This window comes from Prionailurus bengalensis, chromosome A2 (genome assembly GCF_016509475.1).
Source record: "Prionailurus bengalensis isolate Pbe53 chromosome A2, Fcat_Pben_1.1_paternal_pri, whole genome shotgun sequence".
NCBI classification, from domain to species: Eukaryota; Metazoa; Chordata; class Mammalia; order Carnivora; family Felidae; genus Prionailurus; species Prionailurus bengalensis.
The window spans coordinates 91,914,559-91,935,617 of NC_057348.1; positions in this window are offsets into that span (position 1 = coordinate 91,914,559).

A 21,059-nucleotide genomic window follows, 5' to 3' on the forward strand; every position below is an offset into this window, starting at 1 on the left:
TCTGAGCCGTAGTAGTCTCCATTTTATTTTGCAGTTCATTGATAGAATTTTTTAGCTCCTCCTGACTGTTCCTTAGTCCCTTGATCTCTGTAGCAACAGATTCTCTGCTGTCCTTTATACTGTTTTCAAGCTCAGCGATTAATTTTATGACTATTATTCTAAATTCACTTTCTGTTATATTGTTTAAATCATTTTTGATCAGTTCGTTAGCTGTTGTTATTTCCTGGACGTTTTTCTGAGGGGAATTCTTCCGTTTGGTCATTTTGGATAGTCCCTGGACTGGTTCAGGACTGCGGGGCACTTCCCCTGTGCTGTCTTGAATAACTTGTGATGGTGGGCGGGGCCGCATTCAGACCTGATGTCTGTCTGCCCCCAGCCCACTGCTGGGGCCACAGTCAGACTGGTGTGTGCCTTCTCTTCCCCTCTCCTAGGGGCGGGATTCACTGTGGGGTGGCGTGGCCCATCTGGGCTACTTGCACACTGCCAGGCTTGTGGTGCTGGGGATCCGGTGTATTGGCTGGGGTGGGTAGGCAATGTACATGGGGGCAGGAGGGGCATGCTTAGCTCGCTTCTCCTTAGGTGATCCACTTCAGGAGGGGCCCTGTGGCAGCGGGAGGGAGTCAGACCCACAGAGGGATGGATCCACAGAAGCACAGTGTTGGGTGTTTGTGCGGTGCAAGCAAGTTCCCTGGCAGGAACTGGTTCCCTTTGGGATTTTGGCTGGGGGATGGGCGAGGGGGATGGGCGAGGGAGATGGTGCTGGCGAGCGCCTTTGTTCCCAGCCAAGCTGCGCTCTGTCGTCCAGGGCTCAACAACTCTCCCTCCTGTTGTCCTCCAGCCCTCCTGTTCTCGGAGCAGAGCTGTTAGCTTATAACCTTCCAGATGTCAAGTCCCTCTTGCTATTGGAACACACTCCGTCCGGCCCCTCCGCTTTTGCCAGCCAGACTCGGGAGCTCTGCTTGGCCAGCAGGCTGCCCCTCCGCCCCGGCTCCCTCCCGCCAGTCCCTGGAGCGCGCACTGCCTCGCTGCCCTTCCTACCCTCTTCCATGGGCCTCTCGTCTGTGCTTGGCTCCGTAGACTCCATTCTGCTAGTCTTCTGGAGCTTTTCTGGGTTATTTAGGCAGGTGTAGATGGAATCTAAGTGATCAGCAGGACGCGTGGTGAGCCCAGGGATCTACACCGCCATCTTCCCAGGATCCTGTAACTAAATTTTTAAAAACAATTTTAAAAAACAACCAGCAAACAAAAAAAAAAGTAACAAGGAAGTTGACAAGGATGTAGACAAATTTGAACCCTTGTGTACTGTTTCTAGAATTGTTAAATGGTACAACCACTATGAAAAACAGTATGGAATTTCCTCAAAATTAAAAATACAGCTATCATATTAGCCAGAAATCCTACTTCAGAGTATATGTCCAAAATAATTGAAAGCAAACTCTCAAGGAGATATTTGCCCACCCATGTTCATATCAGTATTTTTCATAACACTTGAGGTAAAAGCAACCCAAATGTACATATACAGATGAATTGATAAACAAAATGTGGTTTATACATATAGTGGAATTTTACTGACTCTTAAAAAGGAAGGCAGTCTTGACAATCCTACAACAAGGAAGAAACTTAAGGATTTTATGCTAAGTGAAGTCAGCTGATCACAAAAGACATATGCCGTATAATTCTACTCATTAGGTATCTAATGTAGTCAAATTCATAGACACAGAAATAGAATGGTGGTTACCAAGGGCTGAGGGGAATGAGGGACTAAAGGGGAGTTGTTTAATGGGTATAACATTTCAGTTTTGTAGGATGAAAGTCCTGGTTTTGGTTGCACAATAATGGGAATATACTTAACAGCGAAAAATGATTATAATGGTAAATTTTATGTTATGTGTTTCTTACCACAGTAAAAATAATGATGAATTATATGTAATGTGAATTATATCTCAATTAAAAAACCCTTAACATAAATGTTTCCCACACCCATTATCATATAGAGTTTTTAAAAAGTGTCCAATTCCCATGTGCAAAGTTTAAAAATATTTTTAAAATGTCATTTTAAAATTTTATTGTATTTTCTTATTTAGACTAAGTAGAGTCCCTTAACCTAGCTTTCTATACAGGGTCAATTTCTTTATGTTTTTGATACAAAATCTTTTCCCTTTAGCAATCAGTGCTATCCATGTTACTTTATAAAAATTCAGCACAACAAAATATATCTCTTGGACAACAAGTAGGCTTAGAAAATAAACTTACTATGTTAAATATCAGAAACTCAGTACAGTTTCCAAGTGAAACTCTTTCCCTTTTTAGAAGATAAACTAGACCTATTCTCAGGATCCCCATAAGTTTATGTGCTTTCTTTTCTACACAATACTTTATCTTTTAAAGATGCTAAATGAATTATGTAGTTTTTATAAATATGTCTACTCTAAGACCCTGAGCCAAAGTCCTACATGTATCATTACGTGGGTTTCCAAGTACTAAATAGAAAGAGTGAACTAGCACACGTTTTATACTATACTCCTTGACACGCATGGCTAATGTACCATTGGTGATACTCAGAAACAAAAAGGAAATAGTAGGCATTTTTGAATCTGGGAAGAATCTGATTTGAAGGAAAAGTGTCCAGAATTGATATTTATAGTACTTACTTTTGACTCTAATATCTTATATAGTCTGCTCATGGATATTGTCTAATATCACATAGCTAAGTGTTATAATTGGGAAACTTTTTGTCAAAAGAGTATGTCATGTGTCTTTTAAAAATAGTGTACACACTCTTATACATGATTCCTAAAAATCAGTTTTTTAAAAAAATGTACATTTGGCTGTTAATTAACCAGATTGAATAATATATGAAAGGATATAGAATTCATAGAATAATGTATTATTTTAATTCTTATATGACTCTGATACAGAAAAAATATTTTTAAAGTTTATTTTATTTATTACTTATTTTGAGAGAAAGAGCACATGTGTGCACATATACACATGTGAGTGGGGGAGGTGCAGGAGAGAGAGGGAGATAGATAATCCCAAGCAGGCTACACGCTGTCAGTGTAGAGCCTGACAGGGTGCTCGAATTTAGGAACTATGAAATCATGACTTGGGCCAAAATTAAGAGTCAGATGCTTAACCAACTGAGCCACACAGGCACCTCCCAAACTGTTTTTATTCTGAAGTACTAAGTTTGTTATGTAACTTTCCTGGTTACATGTGTTGTTTAATGTTTGTGTATGTTTAAGTATATGTATATGTCTGTGTGTATAACGTATTTGTTTTTAGAAGTATTTATATGTGTTTTTATATGTTTACAAAGACTTAAATCAGTCTGTTTTTTTTTTTTGCTTACACACACGCACACATGCACACACACACATGCACACATGCACACGTTAATGGTGATTTACTTGCATTTTTCACCATATAAGATTATGATAAGGTTAAATCAAAGCAACTTAGTTCACTGCAAAGACCACGGATTTCACGTGAATACAAGTTTGGATTCAGATCTTGCCTCTATTTTTTATTATAAATAGATCCTTAAACTATGAGTTAAATTTCTTAGATAATTTTCTAATTTTTAAAATGGGAATAGATGGCAATGCCTACCTAGAATTGCTATATAGAACAAAACATAATATTAATTGCCTAGTGCTATGTCTGACATCCAATAAAAGTCATGTTTCTTTTCCTTCATTCCCTATAGGGAGAGTTACGTTTTCACTTTTATTTCCCCTTGCTTTCCTTTATGTTACCAAAAAGACTGTCTGGTTCTTAAATGAAGAAATATGAGGAAAAAATTTGGACAGTGACCTGTTTTTCATCCTCAGCTTTTAGTAGAATGGATTCTGGTTATCCTGTTGGAAATTAAACTTATCCTGAAGGTTTCTTAGTTAAATATACGCACATACATACATACGTACACACACATACACATAAAACATATAAAATGTTATTTTATTGTATTCTCTTATCTAGGCTAAATAAAAATCCTTTAATGTAGCTTATTTTTACACAGGGCAATTTCTTTGTATTTTTAATATAAACTCTTTTTCCTTTAGCAGCTTATGCTCTTCACATTATTCTGAAGAAATTCAGCATAACAGAATATAACTTGGACAAAAACTAAGCTTAGCAAATTGGCTTACTGTATTAAATACCAGAACCCCAGTACAGTTTTTCAAGTCAAACTCTTTCCTTTTTAGACTACAAGTTAAAAATATTGTCAAGATAGGTTATTATTAATAAATAAATTAAATTAATTATATTATGGGATCATAAAATATATATATAAGTATACAAATTATTAATATATTTATATATTTTATATAACACATTATGTGATATTATATATTATTTAATGTATGTTATATATGTTATACACAATTATATACATTATTTTATATGTTAAGTAACTATATAAATACAATGTATTTATATATTATATACTACTAACATATATATGTTTTGACACAGTCTGAAATTTATAGCAAAGCTCCTGGAGACCTCTGGCTGGTTCATAGGAATGTGAGCCTCTGCATCTCACAGCCAGAAACTATGAGTCAAATTTTTTTCACATTTGGAATTTCTCTGTCATTCTCACCCAGACAACACAAGATCATCAATTTTAAGACCAATTGATTAGTAAATTTAATTATATCTGTAACATTCCTTTTGCCATATAATGTAACATATACACACATAGGATACAATCACAAGAGCATTGTCATTTTCCAGGCAGTGTGCGTATGTGCGGGGCTCACTCTGTCTATCCTGGGAGTTAATCAAAAACTATTTAAATGTCTTATTCTTCATCAAATTTAGATTTATTCATTTTTAAATTTATATCAGTATAGACTCCTGGATTCTTTATTTATTCATTACTGCTTTATTATTTATTACCATCCCACATTTGGGCATAGAACACGCAAGGAGACTACTTTATACTTTTGACATGTCCCCCTCATTGTTTTCTGGTACAATAGATATTTTGTCTTGTACTTTCCCTGCCCCAGCCCTGTATCTGCTATTTCTTTAAAGAACCCTAGTCTCTTTTAGTTGAGAATGGTATTTAGAAGTTAGTCTTTGGGTATTGGGTTGCTACTGAGGCAAAACTGATTCTAGTTCCTTCTCAGTGGACGGTTTACACACACATACACACACACACACTCACATGCTCACTCACGCTAATATCTATTTCTGTATATTAAAAACCATCAGTTCATGCTGATCCTTAAAAGTATCAGTTCTACTTAAAAGTATCTAAGGTGCATTCTAGTTTTCTCTTTCCCTACTTGTAACACACTTAACAAGAAACCTGGTGCCTTCTTCCATGTAGATTACTTATTCGCCATCTTTGAGTTTGATCATTCCCTTAAGAGCTGCCCTCTGCATAGGTGGTTAGCACTGCCCCACCTAATGACTTTATGACTGGATTGTCTGTAAAGGGAAAGCATAAAGAGAAGATTATTATTGTTTGTTTGAAACACTTTTACTACAATTGCCTTTTAAAAAATTAACTTTTTATTTTAGAATAGTTTTAGGTTTATGGAAAAATTGCAAAGATAGTAGAGAGAATTTTGGCATTCTTCACACTCAATTTACCTGTTGTTAAGATCTTACATTAGTGTGATACCTTTGTCACAACTAACGAACTATGTTGACACACTTTTATAAAATTAAGTCCACCCTGGATTAACATTTTGGAACATTTTTAAAGGGGAGAGAAGGGTTTTGTCCATGTATCTTCAGTTTACCCTTTATCTTCACTGCAATTTCTCCCACAGGACGCAATTGTTATTCAAATAGAAGAAAACTAAAATTGTTGCTGTGTTAGGAATTCCCTTGGAGATCATCCTCCTTATGTATAGATTTTCTGGTGTTTTGCTATAGCAACCTATTATCTGCACCCAGCATGCTTTTTTAACTTGCATTTTTATATACGATAATCTGAGGAGATAAGGTCTGGGCCACTTTATTTTTCAGGCACCAGAGGCATAGTGTTAGGGGGCTATAGGTTTTTCAGTGGCCTGTAAAAAATGTTGATATCAAGAAAAGAATCATTCCCTGGAAACTATGAAAAGAAAATGGCAGAATCTAAATGGATAAATGCTTTCTTAAATGTCTATGAAGCATAACATTATGTCAACTTCATGAGTTGTTAAATTTAGTATTCATAAAAATGTCATTATATTTGAAAACAATCTGTAGGTTAGGCTTTCTACAAAATGATTGCTGAGAAATCTGAGCTTATCCTAATTAAATGAATAACTTATAGCCAATCATTTGGAAAGCAAAATGATAACAGGAATTATGTCATTTTTTGTTCCTAGGCAAAATTATTTTAATGTGGGATGGGAGAGAATTATAATGCATTTGTAAGGATACCTATGTCATAAAAATTTCCCACCTAGCATATAGTGAGTGATTGGCAAATGTTACTTCTCTTTACTTTTTTCTCTTTAGACAAATATTTTGTTTGAGGGGGAATAATGGGTTGATAATGTAGAAAATACATTTACTGGCAAATTGTAACAGGAGATTAGATGACTTTAATTCATTTTCAAGGGATTCTGTAGCTTAGGATAGAGTGAGAAGAATGCTGGACTTTGAGTTGGAAACATTGGCCAACTTTCTTCTCAGCCACGTTGTTTCTCCTAATATCAGATGCTATGTTGTGTCTCTGACTTTACATTGTATCATCTGTAAAATGGGGGTAATAATTATATTTGTGCATCTGTATTGGAGTGATGCTTGTGAAATCACTTAGCGAATGTTAGGTGTATCAAAATATTAAATAAAATTGCTGATCGTGTTGCTTATTGTTGGTACCAGCATGTTGTTTATTTAGATATATGTCAGAAACAATGAGGTGGACATAATCAGAACATATTAGGCTCTTCATGTAGTTTTAAACGTCAGTATTAACAAAAATAAAGCTTTTATAGGTAAAGAGCAGGAAGAGACATTAGGATGCTTGGCTTTATTCTCTCTACTGCTCACTGTGGTAGTCCATGACAGTGTGTCCTCACTTTATGCATCTCCTTCAATTATTCTTGGTTCCAATGAACAGTGGGGCATCTGAGACATTTTAGGACTGACACCACTTGATGCATCCCATCAACTTCTGCTGCTGTATTAGAAGATATACACATCTAGAACACTACATCCTTACTGACCTGTCCCAGGGACCCAAAAGTGCTTTGTCTGTACACTTTCTCATAAGTTGTAAAAATCTATAAAGATGGAAAAAATCTATTAGAAAATTTCCCCCTGAACAATTATATGAAGCACATAAGATTCTAGGTAGAAAGTCATTATAAAAATCTGTAAATGAATAAAAAAAGTTCTGTCCTCCAATAAGCTTAGCAAAATTGTTCTGAAGACTGGAAGGAAGTGTGATTCTCCTGCTTAATTGACAGTCTGGCATTTATTGAAGATTGCACAAAATGGCGAACCCATATGTTTGGGCAAGGTCAACAGACTGATCCAAGTTTGTTCAGGAAGTACGGTTTGTCCTGTTTAGCATTTTGAAGGTAACTTTTGAAGATTCTCTAGATATTTTCGATCAGTGTTCTGAACTTAGTCTTATTTTAGGTTGTAGTGAAAGCTGTTCCAAATGTATGAAAGGACAAAGTGATAAATAAATGTTTTTTTTTTCTAATTATTTTTTAGTAGGATAGGTAAGACCCAAAAGGAAAGAAGACTTTCTCTTAGTTACAAAATAATTTAAGAACTCTAAGGTGGGCATATAGATTCATATTTGGTGACATCTTTTGCAGCGTAGAAGTAGCCCATACTTCAGTATGTAATACATTCTTGAAAAATATGTTTGAGAAATCCAGTGTCTGGAAAATAACTGAAGTGCTTGTGGATTTTTTTAGGAGTAGATGTAGTATTCTATTTTTGGAAAGCTAAAAATTAATATTATATTGTTAAATACCATGCCTGCAGGCATTCCAGTGGGTGAGTGTGAACCTTCACAGGCACACAGGAAGCAACTATAAAAGAGAACCTGCCAGCCCCCTCCTGGGAACCAGAGACATCAAACCATGAGCCTCCCTCTCACACCACTCCTACCTCTGTCTGATTGCTTCCATAGCAATGTTGAGTGCCTTTTAGTCTTCAAATTACCTAGACTAGATGCCTGTAGTGTTCTGGAGCATGGTTAAGACAAAAGACAGTTGGGCACATGTCTCACACTTATGCATGGGGCCACCTGGATTGACGAGACGCCCCATCTGCCTCCACAGGAGTGCTGCCAGTTACCTTTTCTTCTTATTGCCACTCTCATAGCCTGGAGTTGAGTTAAGGAAGAAGGGGTTTGGAAGGGAAGGGAAGAGAGGTGGGGTAAGAGGACACTAGCTGTGGATGATGATGACACATGTGCTGATAACTTGGGGCATCCTCCAGTCCTAAGAATCTTCATAGGACTCCTCAGCATGGAAGAGAAAGGGAGGATTAAAAAGACTGGGCATGTTATTGTGAACATAGTCAGAGAACATTCTGGTTATTCGGCTTTGCTGGTGCTGTTGCAAATAATAGTTTACAAATGCCACAGCCACATCACGAAGGCAGGCCTCCGTTCCCTTGCCCAAATCTCCCTGGGTTTCTCTAAATCACTCTCAGTCAATTTTAGTATGAAATTCTGAATTTGGCCCGTGAAAGGTGGTTTAGCACATGGATTTATAATAAACAAAAAGTATCTGTTTTGTAAATGTCAAGAACCACCTTTGTATTATGAGTTTATAAAGAAACTGTGGTAAACCATAATTCTCTGGTCACGGTAGCTCCTAGCCAAGTCAAATCAACAGTAAGTCCAGGTCTAGTGGGCTCAGTAAATGCTCACAGTAATTCCAAGACTGCAATTTATATTTGCTGAAATCTTACTCCAAATGAAAGAATTCTTTAAAGAAATGACCAGATAAAAAGAATCTCCATGACTGTATGCAATATTATCAATGGTTTTTCTGTTGTTTTCAGCAACCACAAATGGAATTCACAAGTCCCCAATGTTTCCAACACAGATTTACTTTAAATTTAAAAATGTGTCTTGTATATACAGCACTATGGGATGAGAAAAATATAGGATTGTCAAAACTGGTGCTGCTAAGGGGTTGCAGTTCCAAACACAAAGACAATTCCTCAGTAGTAACTCTTATCTCTAAACAGTATCCTTGGGTTACCACACACTTGCACAAATTTAGAATTACAGCCTCATAACCAACCCTCACAGGCAATTCTGAAGGAGAAGTGCCAAAGTCAAATATTCTTTCTGGAAAATCGGCTTCTTGTCTTTCAAAATTTTATTTCTGACCAATATTATTTTTATAAAAATCAAGAAAAAAGTACTACAATTCTTAAAGAAAATATTTATTCTTTTGCCATGCCACTTGGGGAAAGTAAATTATATCATAGTCCCCCTACTGATTTTTGTCTACATAATTTATACTGTCTGGCTTTATTTAGGCTCTTTTTATTATGAGAAGGAATGCTAGAGCACCAGGGGTTTTGGAAACATTGTATTGTTATAATAATGCAATAGTTTGCTATAGATGAAAATCCAAAATTTTCTCCATGGTATATGGCCCTCGTATGAACTGTCATTGATTCATCTCCAAACCAAGCTATAATAGTATTTAGAAAGACTATGTGAGCATAAGACCAGCTAAAGGTCTTATTTTTATTTGTTTTGTTTACCATGGTGTTGTTGTAATCAGAGTTCTCAAGGCAGTGGCACCATGCAGAAAAGGTCTTTAATGGTATTATTAGAGACTTTTGAAAAATCCTCAGTTTTATGAAAGAGAATTTTTTACAAAAGTGAAACAACAAAGGACAAATTTTATTTTTATGGGAACAACAACAGAAAAGACTCTAAACATTGATTAGATAGCCTTATGATAGTCTATCCACAAGTAATCCTTATTTATCTAGTCACTTTCTCTGCTTAAAGTTCATTAACATTATTGCCACCCCTAGTTATAGTTATCGTTCAATGCAGCCCACAGGCCAGCTGGTGCTAAAAGTGAAGACCTTTTATTCTAAAATGTTTAATTATCTCTTTCAGCCTGGGAAAGTATGGGCGAAAAGATAGTGAGCTTTAGCTTGGGAACAATTGAACAAAGTTCTATTTAGTCTGATGCTTTTTCTCAATTGTAAAATTGATCCTCTTAATCAATACTGTAGAGAGAAAAAGAGGTAATCCAACCGAGAAGCAGAGTGGAAAATGATACAATTCGATGAGGCTTGACAGTAGCACACGATTTTGAAGTGACATAGATTCCAAGAATAGCTCTGTCCAGGCCACTTGTAAATACAAATACAATAAGCAAATGCCATATAAATGATTTTCCATTTTGGTTGAGTGACATCATTGGATCTTGAGAATCAAGAGTTATCTAATCAAGCATTTACTTGGTAGAAAGAATTGTGTGAGAAGTGGCAAGGTGCGTGGTTAGAATTGCCTGTGTGAGTCTGTTCATAAAAGGGCAATAACAACACAGTGCATGTACACATCAGAGGTGGCAATGGAGTGCAAAACATTCCCAATGCAACACTCAAAGCCTTCACCATGATAGCTGTTGTCGAGCTGTAGCCAAGTCTGGGAAGTGGTCCTTCCTGCAGATATAAGACTATGAAGTCTTGGGGCGCCTGGGTGGCTCAGTCGGTTGGGCAGCTGACTTCGGCTCAGGTCATGAGCTCACGGTCCATGGGTTCGAGCCCCGCGTCGGGCTCCGTGCTGACCCACTCAGAGCCTGGAGCCTGTTTCAGATTCTGTGTCTCCCTCTCTCTCTGACCCTCCCCCGTTCATGCTCTGTCTCTCTCTGTCTCAAGAATAAATAAACGTTAAAATTTTTTTTTAAAAAAAGACTATGAAGTCTTTTCACACTTCAGGGTTCAGATATATACTGTTCTATTTCCAAATCATTATCTCCTGACCGAAACCACAATTCAAGATAGAGCAAAGAAATTTTTAAGAACAAAAGGTCTCCATATCTACACCTTCAAATTAATATTGTTTAAACACCACTTTTGACCTGTTCCTGGCCTCTAGATTTATCTTTTGTCAGCTCCTTTGCAATCCCCTATAAGCCTGATGCTGAATACATCCCCTTTTGTGTTATCATTGGCTTTCTGGCATTGTCCTTAATTTTTAGAATGTGTCTGACCCATCCCAGAGCGTGGAACCCTATCCCAGAATTCAAGTTAAGTGTGTCCTTTAGGTGAGTGGATTTTCCAAAATAAAATGAGCTGAGATTTACACAGCAGTAATGCTCAAATAAGTCTAGGAAGGAAGTTTAGGACAAATGGCTCATTCTTAATGGACAAGCAAGATTAATCAGGCATAGCCTTATTCCTGATAGCAAATCCAATGGTCTTGGTTTTGGTGAACGAGCACTTTAGAAATTCCCAAGTCTAAAAAGCAATGGTGAAGTTTTTTTCTGGTAAATTTTTGTTCTCATATGGTCCTACATTCAAAGGATCATTATTTATAAAAGGCAGATGGAAGGGCGCCTGGCTGATTCAGTCGGTTAAGTATGCTACTCTTGATTTTGGCTCATGGCATGATCTCACAGTTCATGAGTTTGATTCCTGAGTTGGGCTCTGTGCTGACAGTGTGGAATCTGCTTGGTATTCTCTCTCTCTCTCTCTCTCTCTCTCTCTCTCTCTCTCTCTCTCTCAAAAATAAATAAACATTAGAAATGTTTTTAAAAATTAAAGGCAGGTGGAAGGCTGGATTAAGGAGAGGCTGAGTGAGGTCTCCTTAGAGATGATCATAGTGCAAAAGCAAAGGTATTGATCTCATTTTGCAGAATCACATTTCTCAGCATGTCACGTACTTTAGGGGCAGAGTTACAGGTCCTGGCACTGGTGATAGTGATAATACCACAGCTTATGCACTGTGAACCCTCTCTCAGTCATCTCCAACAATCAACTAAGGAAGACATGATTGCAAGAGAAAGAGATGACTAACTTATGGGATCGAAAAATCACAAGGCACTAGCTTCTGAGCATCTGGTATACAGAGAAGCAGATATACCAACCAGATACTCTGGGACCCTAGGGACACCCTCAGATTTCAGGCCAGATACTTCCTGACTTCTTACTCTATCTCTGACTTCTCTACATAAGTGTTAACTTACAGATATCTTGGTCCTTTGGTCTCCACAGTGTGGTGAGGTCAAAGTGTTCTATTAGAACCCAAGAGACTTGGCCTCTAGCTTGGATGTATCTAACTGACTAGTATGAAACCCAACAGTTACTTTTCCTTTCTGGACCTCAGTTTCCTCATCAGTTTTAGAAGGCAATTCTAGATGACTTTTCACATTTTCCAATACCGTGGATCACTGACTTTATGAAATTTTGAACAAATCTTGCTCAGTCCCATTTTGTACCTATATAATGATGCCTAATACTTAAGCCTATCCTTTGTCTCAACCAATATCCACCAAATTTGGTTTGACTCATTTTCCTCTTTGAATCAGCACTGTCTTGGCCCATTCCTCCCGCATCTAAAACAGAGCAATATAGAATGAAGAGCACCTGTTTTATTTGCTTGTCTGCCTTTTAAAAATTCAGTTTTGAACTGCAAACTCAGCAAATAATTTGTTGAGAACAGGTCAGCTTGCTTCTTAATATAATAGGAAGATTTCTCATAACATAGGTGAGTCCATATTCTTGTGAAGTTTAGTGATCTATGTGCTTGAAGTGATCACAAATGAACTTTGTGGGAAAAGAAGATACTTGGGAATGAACATTGTCATCTCTGCCATCATACTTAAATGTAATGAGTTTGGTACTTCTCTTCTTTTTCTTTTGTACAACTGATTTTACGTATTTGATTCGAGGAAATATTTTGTAACATTTGAAAACCTTTTAATGGCTTACACAATATACTGTAAATTCATATAACGAATTTAGATTTTGAAAACTACTTCTAAGCAATTCACTTAACCTCACTGCACATTCTTTTCCTCATCTATAAATTGAAGAAGTTGAAACAGCTAATCTCAAAGGTACCTTCCTGTCCAAAAATGTTATGATTTGATGTTTTTTTCCATTTATTGTACACAGCGAGAACAACTCTTTTAGCAACCAAGCACAATAGAAAACCTAATGATAATGGCTTTGAAAGAGGTCTGGTCTAATTAAGGCTTTTAGATATAAATTCAGTTTATGCTAAGGTCTTTCACATGAGTCTTAGTTGGATGGTGGCTTTAAGGAATATTACTAAGCTTGGGTGAACCCCAAAGCATCTTTATTTCATGGCCTTAATATTTTTGCTTTACAATAGAGTCATACCAATTTATTGTTATAAGTTCATAGTATAGAAATACTCTGTCAATGAGGAATATTTTAAAAAGGAGAATGATGAATATATTTTGCATAGGGTACATAATTCTAGAGCCAGAAGGGATTCTGGAAAATTTATGGAGACTTACTGTTACAGGAACAATGCTAAAAATAAGGCAATGTAAGGACCTGATTCATTAATTGGAAGACTTTGTATGAAGAATTTCTGGAAGAAAGAAATACTTGGGGATTAAATAATAAAACAGAACCTATTTCCAAGACAAATGAGTTGTTTCCATTATTCCTGCAAGATATCATGTAGAGAAATAAGTAACAAAACAGAAAGCAATTTGAAAATTATATAGATTACTATTTCAAAAATCATATTCTATCAACTTAGATCTACAAAAATCCATTGCTCAGAAATGGTCTTTGTTTTCAAATAAATTTGAGAAACACTGGTTTAAACAAAATTAAGTCATATCTTAAATAAAGAATGTTTAGGAGCCTTAATATTCTAGCGCATGATAGAGATAGATACTGTTAGTCTCTAAGAGAACAAAGCACACAGTTGTTAAAAATAAACTTAGTGGAAACTTTCAAAATTTTGATCAGATTAAAATTTAGTTTAGAAATTATAAAGAAAGAATGATAGCATAAATTTTTAAATTCTGGTCTATGTTATCTTATAAAACATTCAGTTTAAAAGTATTTCTGGTTTGAGGGGCACCTGGGTGGCTCAGTCGGTTATGTGTCTGACTTCAGCGCAGGTCATGATCTCACAGTCTGAGTTCGAGCCCTGCGCCAGGCTCTGTGCTGACAGCTCAGAGCTTGGAGCCTGCTTTGGATTCTGTGTCTCCCTCTCTCTCTGCCCCTCCCCTGCTCACACTGTCTCACTCTTAAAAATAAATAAACATAAAAAATAATAAAAGTATTTCTGGTTTGACATGCTGGTGCAAGTGTGTGTGTGTATGTGTGTGTGTGTGTGTGTGTGTGTGTGTGTGTGTGTGTGTATTAACATTCATTTGGGCAAATATATAGAAGAAATTTGGTGATGATGATGTTAGCCTTTGATATTCTGGTCTGTCTCTCTAGATCCATTTTGTAGCTGCCTACTTAGTGTCTGAACTTTACTATCTCACTTTACTTGTCTCACCTGAATGTAACCCCACTTAAATTCTTTATCCATTGCCCACCTCCTCCATTCAACTCTCAGAATGTCCAAGACATAGGACTGCTCCTTCTTAACATGCCCCATCTTGGTAAACACAAAGCATCTTATTGTATATGTCAGAAAATTAGGGACCATTCTTCCCACTGATTATTACATCCTTTTGATTTTACCTTCTAAGCATCTCTTGAATCCATCCCTGGATTCATTTTCTTTCATTTTCTCCTGCCAACAAGCATAGGTTAAGTTACTGAGTCCTTCCTAGGCACTGTTGTAAGAGTTTGCTAATTATCTCTCCAAATGTACTTTTCCAAGTTATTTTTCTCATTGTCACGTCAAATATTAAAAACACAAATGCGGGGCACCTGGGTGGCTCAGTTGGTTAAGCGTCCAACTTTGACTCAGGTCATGATCTCCTGGCTTCTGAGTTTGAGTCCCGGGTTGGGCTCTGTGTTGACAGCTCAGGGCCTGGAACCTGCATCAGATTCTGAGTCTCCCTGTCTCTCTCTGCCCCTCCCCCGCTCACACTCTGTCTCTCTCTGTCTCTCAAAAGTAAATAAACATTAAATTTTTTTTTAATTAAAAAAAAACCCACAAATGCTATCAGTGTCCTCTCATAGCTTTTTCCTTAAAGGAAAGTAACATAATCTTTAACATGGCCTACAAGGCCTTAAATGATGCTTACCACTCCATACTTTTCTGATGTCAAATTCCCTTTCTAGTTTTTATCAATTTGGAGATATAATTAATATAAAATAAAAATGGAACCATTTTAAGTGCACATTTTGCTAAATTTTGACAAATTTATATGCCTATCTAAATCAGGATATAGGTTAATTTCTATCAGTCTAGAAAATTCCCTTGAGTGCCATCTCAGGCAACCTCAAACATCACCCCAGCTCCTTTTGATTTCCATGATTCAGAGTTGTTTTTTTGTTTTATTTTTGTTCTGTTTGTTTTTCGCAGTTCAATGGTAGGTTCCCTGACCTATTTATGAAGATACGGGATATTCCCCAATGTTGTTTCCTCTGCCTGGGACACTTCTCCCCACCCCAACCCCAAACACATGCTAAAGTGCGTACCAACTCCAATTCATTTATCCATTTTTAGTTTAAATACCATTTCTTCAGTTATTTAAAAGTGTGCCTAGCCATGTAGCCACTCATTTAATATTAGTTATTATTTTAATGAGTAGTAAGTTCATTTGAAAAAAAGGATTTTTTGGTAACAAAATCATAGAAAAATGGTTAACAGCTCTGGCCTGTTTAAAAAAAAAGCCAATTCAGCATGAGAGTTTTAAAGGTGTTCTTTCTAACAATTTCCTGAAACCATAAAGAGAGCTGTGGGTTTTGTTTGTTTTGTTTTGTTTTTGTTGTTTTGTTTTGTTCTTTAGTTTATTATTGGTCAGTGAATTCTCCAAGATGTTATCAAAGGTAAGATTTAGGAAAAATAGTGAATTAGATTATCTGACAGATAAAATATTCTGTAGTGTAGGGGGCCCTCTGGTCGCATTACTGCCCTACAGAATAAGTCTGTCTTGATTCAGCTGCTAAACTGTTAGGAGGATAGAGAGAAGAGAAAGAAGAGGTAATTGTTTTGTTGGGGCTTATCTGTGATCTTTTATCAAATATCTATTGTGGAGATTAGATGTCCTTTTTTGTTTAATGATCTGTGAGGTCATTGTGAGGGTTATGTCGACCAAAGTACTGAATCTATTCTGCCAAAGCCACATGGATCTAAGCCTCTTTTCTAATTAAGTATCAATCATTTCAGGAATGCTTCCTTGGTGAGACATCCCTTCTGGCAGTAATGAATCATAAAGCTCAAAGGAAGACAGTTGAAGGAGTAACTAGTGAACCAGTATGGTTCTATTAAAGGGAAAGTTAAAAAAAAATTTTTAACCAGAATTTGAGATTAAACTTTGCAATTGATAATTTAAATAATTTTCTTTTCTGAGGAAACCTAAGGAAGTTTCATGTAATAAAACTGGCTAAGATGCCACAATTGGTTTTAATTTAATAAAAATAAAGAGAAGTTGGTAATGTGTTATTATAATGACTTGTGTGACTTATTCATGAACTCCCCAAAGATCTTGTGTATTCTAGAAACAGTCGTTTGTTAAAATGTTAAAGAGTTAAAACACTTATTATTTTGTATAAAATCCTCTTTTAAAAAACATGTGTTATTTATTTTAATCATAAGTTGTGCTATAATATTTTACTCTGAGTATGTTATGGCAATAGTGATTTTAACAGTATAATCAATTACATCATTGACTCTTAATTGATCTTACGTCTTTAAGTTTTTTCCCACATATTTAAATACATCTGTAAACCATATATTTCAGTTGTTGAAGAACAGTAGTTAAGATGCTATTTCATCACTGAGTTATGATTTTTTAATCTCTCATGTGCCCACTGATATTTTGGCACAGTGCTTTGTTTAAATGAGTGTGCTCCAATGCAGCTGGAAGGAGGGAGAAAAAAAAATACTACAGGTATTTCTGAAGAATTTCTTACAAACCAAATCATATTTGCTTACTAAAAAGGAATTAAACTGAGGCTTGTGTTGCCAAAGGGCATTGGGAAACTCAGATTATGTAAGTAAAGTGTTTATGCTGATCAAATTAACCAGAGCACAAAGTGATCTATCATCAGGATGAAAAGTTATGTTTTGGAAAAGGCATGTCAAATTGAATGATGGGAACAGGTTGTCTCTGAAGTAGTGTGCTGGACATAGAACATCGAAGTCAGTTGTATGCTATTTTATATGTAATACAATTTCCTTCTGGAAATTCTAGCAGCAATTGCAAGCTCTGATTTGTCTAAAAAATAATATGTTTCAGCTGATTTATTATAGATTTGTAGAAAGATAAGTAAAAAAAAAAAAAACAAATGCAAAGACCTTGTCCAGTTCACTTAATGTTCTTATGCAGGTGAACTTATAATCATAGCACTTATGGATTTTTTTTCTGTTATTTTAATAGAAACTTCCCCCATTATAAAAATAGTAAAGTTGGGGGTGCCTGCCTGGCTCAGTTGGTGAAGCATGTGACTCTTGATCTTGGGGTCACCGTTTTTGGCCCGATGCTGTATGTGGAGCCTACTAAAAAAATAGTTGTTAGAAATTTTAGCAAGTACAGAAATCCCCATCATCCATGGATACACACACACACACACACACACACACACACACACAAATAAAAACCACCTAAAATTCAATCACTTAAAGATAATATAATTTTTCATCCTATCCTTTTATTTAGTTTGCAATTTGTTTTCAACATGTTGAGACCCTTATATGCATGTCTTTGTATAACTTCCCTTTAAACTTGATATGTTGTTAACATTTCCTTACATCTTTAAAAGATTTTATTTTGAAATAATTTTAGATACCATAAGAGTTGTAAAAATAGTACATTTTCTGTGTATCTTGTACTCATTTTCCCCCAGTGATAACATTTTACATATCAGAATATAATGATCAAAAACATGAAATTGACACTGGTACAATAGTATTGACTGAATGACAGACCTTGTTTGGATTTTGCCAGTTTTTATATACATTCTGTGTGTGTGTGTGTGTGTGTGTGTGTGTGTGTGTGTGTAATTTTATTTTTACTGTAGCTTTTATTTGTATTTTATGGTGAATGAAGTTAAGTATCTTTTCCTAAGATTAAGCATCATTTTTACTTTGTGTGTGTGTGTGTGTGTGTGTGTGTGTGTGTGTGTGTGTGTGTGTTTGAGAGAGAGAGAGAGAGAGAGAGAGAGAGAGAGAGAGAGAGTATGTGAGCAGGGTAGAGGGGCAGAAGGAGAAAGACAGAATCTTAAGCAGGCTCCATGTTCAGCATGGATTCCAAGCAGGGCTCAGTTCCACAGCCCTGGGATAATGACCTGATATGAAATCCAGAATCTGACGCTCACCTGACTGAGCCACCCAGGCACCCTGATTTTGTCATCTTTTTATGTGAAACGTCTGTTGATGGTTTTTGCCTTTTTTTTTTTAATACGGGTTTCAGGTTTTAAACACTTCAGGAGTTATTTACATGTTAAGAATATTAACTCTTGGGGCGCCTGGATGGCTCAATCGGTTAAGCGTCCAACTTCAGCACAAGTCATGATCTCACAGTCCGTGAGTTTGAGCCCCGCATCAGGCTCTGTGCTGACAGCTCAGAGCCTGGAGCCTGCTTTGGATTCTGTGTCTCCCTCTCTCTCTGCCCCTCCCTTGCTCATGCTCAGTCTCTCTCTGTCTCAAAAAGAAAAATAAAAACATTACAATTTTTTTTTAAAAAAAGAATATTAACTCTTTATTTGTGATATATAATGCAAATATTTCTCTCCAGGTTTTCAGTTGTCTTTGACTTTTTAAATGATGTTTTGAAAAATAACAGCTTTATTGAAATGTATTTCACGTACCATACATGTCAGCCATCTAAAGCGCACAATTCATTGGGTTTTTTTGTATGTTCGTGGAATTGTACAACCATCACTACAATTAATTTTAGAATATTTTTATCACTCCCCCCCCAATAACCATAGCCCTTAGCAGGTGCTCTCAATTTCCTACCCAAATCCCCTAGCCTTAGCCGACCACCAACCTATTTTCTTTCACTAAGGATTTGCCTATTCTGGACGTTTCTCTTTACATCTTTAGTTAGTCTCATACAATATATTTTGAAATGTCTACATTGTACTCTATGGTAGTAATGCTTTAATATTTATTTAAGTAATGAGTGATCATTAAGTATTTAGGTTATGCAAATTTTCACATTATAAGTGATAGTTAATTAACATCCTATTGGAGTTCTATTCATGTCTGAAAGATAAATTTTAAGAAATCAAATTATTTGTATAAAGTATAAGTGCATTTTTAAAGCTTTTGTCACGTTTTGCTAAAATAAATTTGAAAAGTGTTTCTAATTTGAGCCTTTACCGAAAACTGGTATTAGAGATTTAGAAAAATAATATCTTATTTGAAAGGTGCCTCTAACTCTTTGAATAACAGATTCTAAATTTTTCTTCCCAACGTTTACTGGAAATTTGTATTTTTCTTATGATAGACTGCTCATTTATGCCTTTTGCTCATTTATGCTATCTGTTTCAACTTGAAATGATTGTTTATTATTTATTCCTAAGGACTCTTTCATTGTAAAATACATTAACAATTTTTTTACGTATATATTGCCAATTTTCCTTTCACTGGTTGCCTATTTTTTACTTTTGTTTTTGCTCTATATGTTGTACAGATTTTGAAACATGTATGAACATCTTTATCACTCTTTTGTGCTTTTTTTTTTTAAGATCGGATTTTTTAAAAAGTTTTAGGTTAGGCTCCATACCTAACATGCGGCTTGAACTCATGATCCTGAGATTGAGTTGCATACTCTATCTATTGAGCCAGCCAGACACCCCAATATTTTGTGCTTTAATCTTCAAAGGTACATATATTATATACACACCTAAATAAATGTTTCTTCTAATTCTTTTTTTCTTCCTTTTTACCATGTAATATATGTGGAACTTACTGACTTAACATGAATATTAGGTAGGACTCTCTGTGTCCCCGATTAATTAACTAGTTCTGACATATGCATCTATAGAAGGCAATTCCAATGCATTTCAGCTTTAATGAGTACTATTTCTGCTCATAAAGCACATTAGTGAAAATTGTCCACTATTCTCCCATCCCATAAGTACAAAAATTTATCACATGCCTTTGCTTTTGCCTAAAGTTATTTAAATCAGCATATTACTAGAATTTACTAATTTTAGGATCTCATATTAACTATCATTTTTTTTACTTTATGGCACACACTTAATATTTTTTTAAAGGTTCAGACAACCAGCACAATCGCCTACCCAAACTGATTTCAATATAATTTCAAATTGATTTGAAGATCTATTTGGAAGATGAGCATAGCTTGTGCTTAACTTCTTATGAAAAATCAAAGAACTTCGGACCTCCACTAAATATTATCTTTCTAGAACCAAGAAAAAAGCAGGAGCTGATTTTTGATTGTTTGTTCTTTATGGTCCAGGTCTATAGTTAGGCCACAAATAATCTTGGTCCCACTCCAAAAAAAAAAAAATCAAGGGAAGGATTACTGCTAACATTCATGTTGATCATCTGACATTTTCTAAATCAGTCAAGAGAGTTACTGACTTAGTCATTGCTGTTTGAAATTTCTCTGAGGCTGAACACAGCCCACGTCCCCTGCACCTGCACTTTGACTCTGGGGAAAAGCAAAGCAAAACAATACTGATAAAGAAATCAATCTTCTCTTAAAAGATTTTCCATAGGAAGAGATCTGATAGCCAGAATGAAGAAGCAGACCTGCTTTATAACTGGTCAAACCATTTCTTTTCCTTTAAAATTTTTATATTGCAATGAGAACATTTAACATGAGATCTACCCTCTTAACAAATTTTTAAGTGCACAACCATAGACTCTGAGGAATTAGGCTTGACTGCCAGCTGGAAAACGTATCAGTATTATTAGTAGAGTGATCCTGGGCCAATTCAAATGATTTAGTGCTAACATCCCATTATTTTTTAACCTGATATGAATTTATACTTGCGAAACACAAATTTTC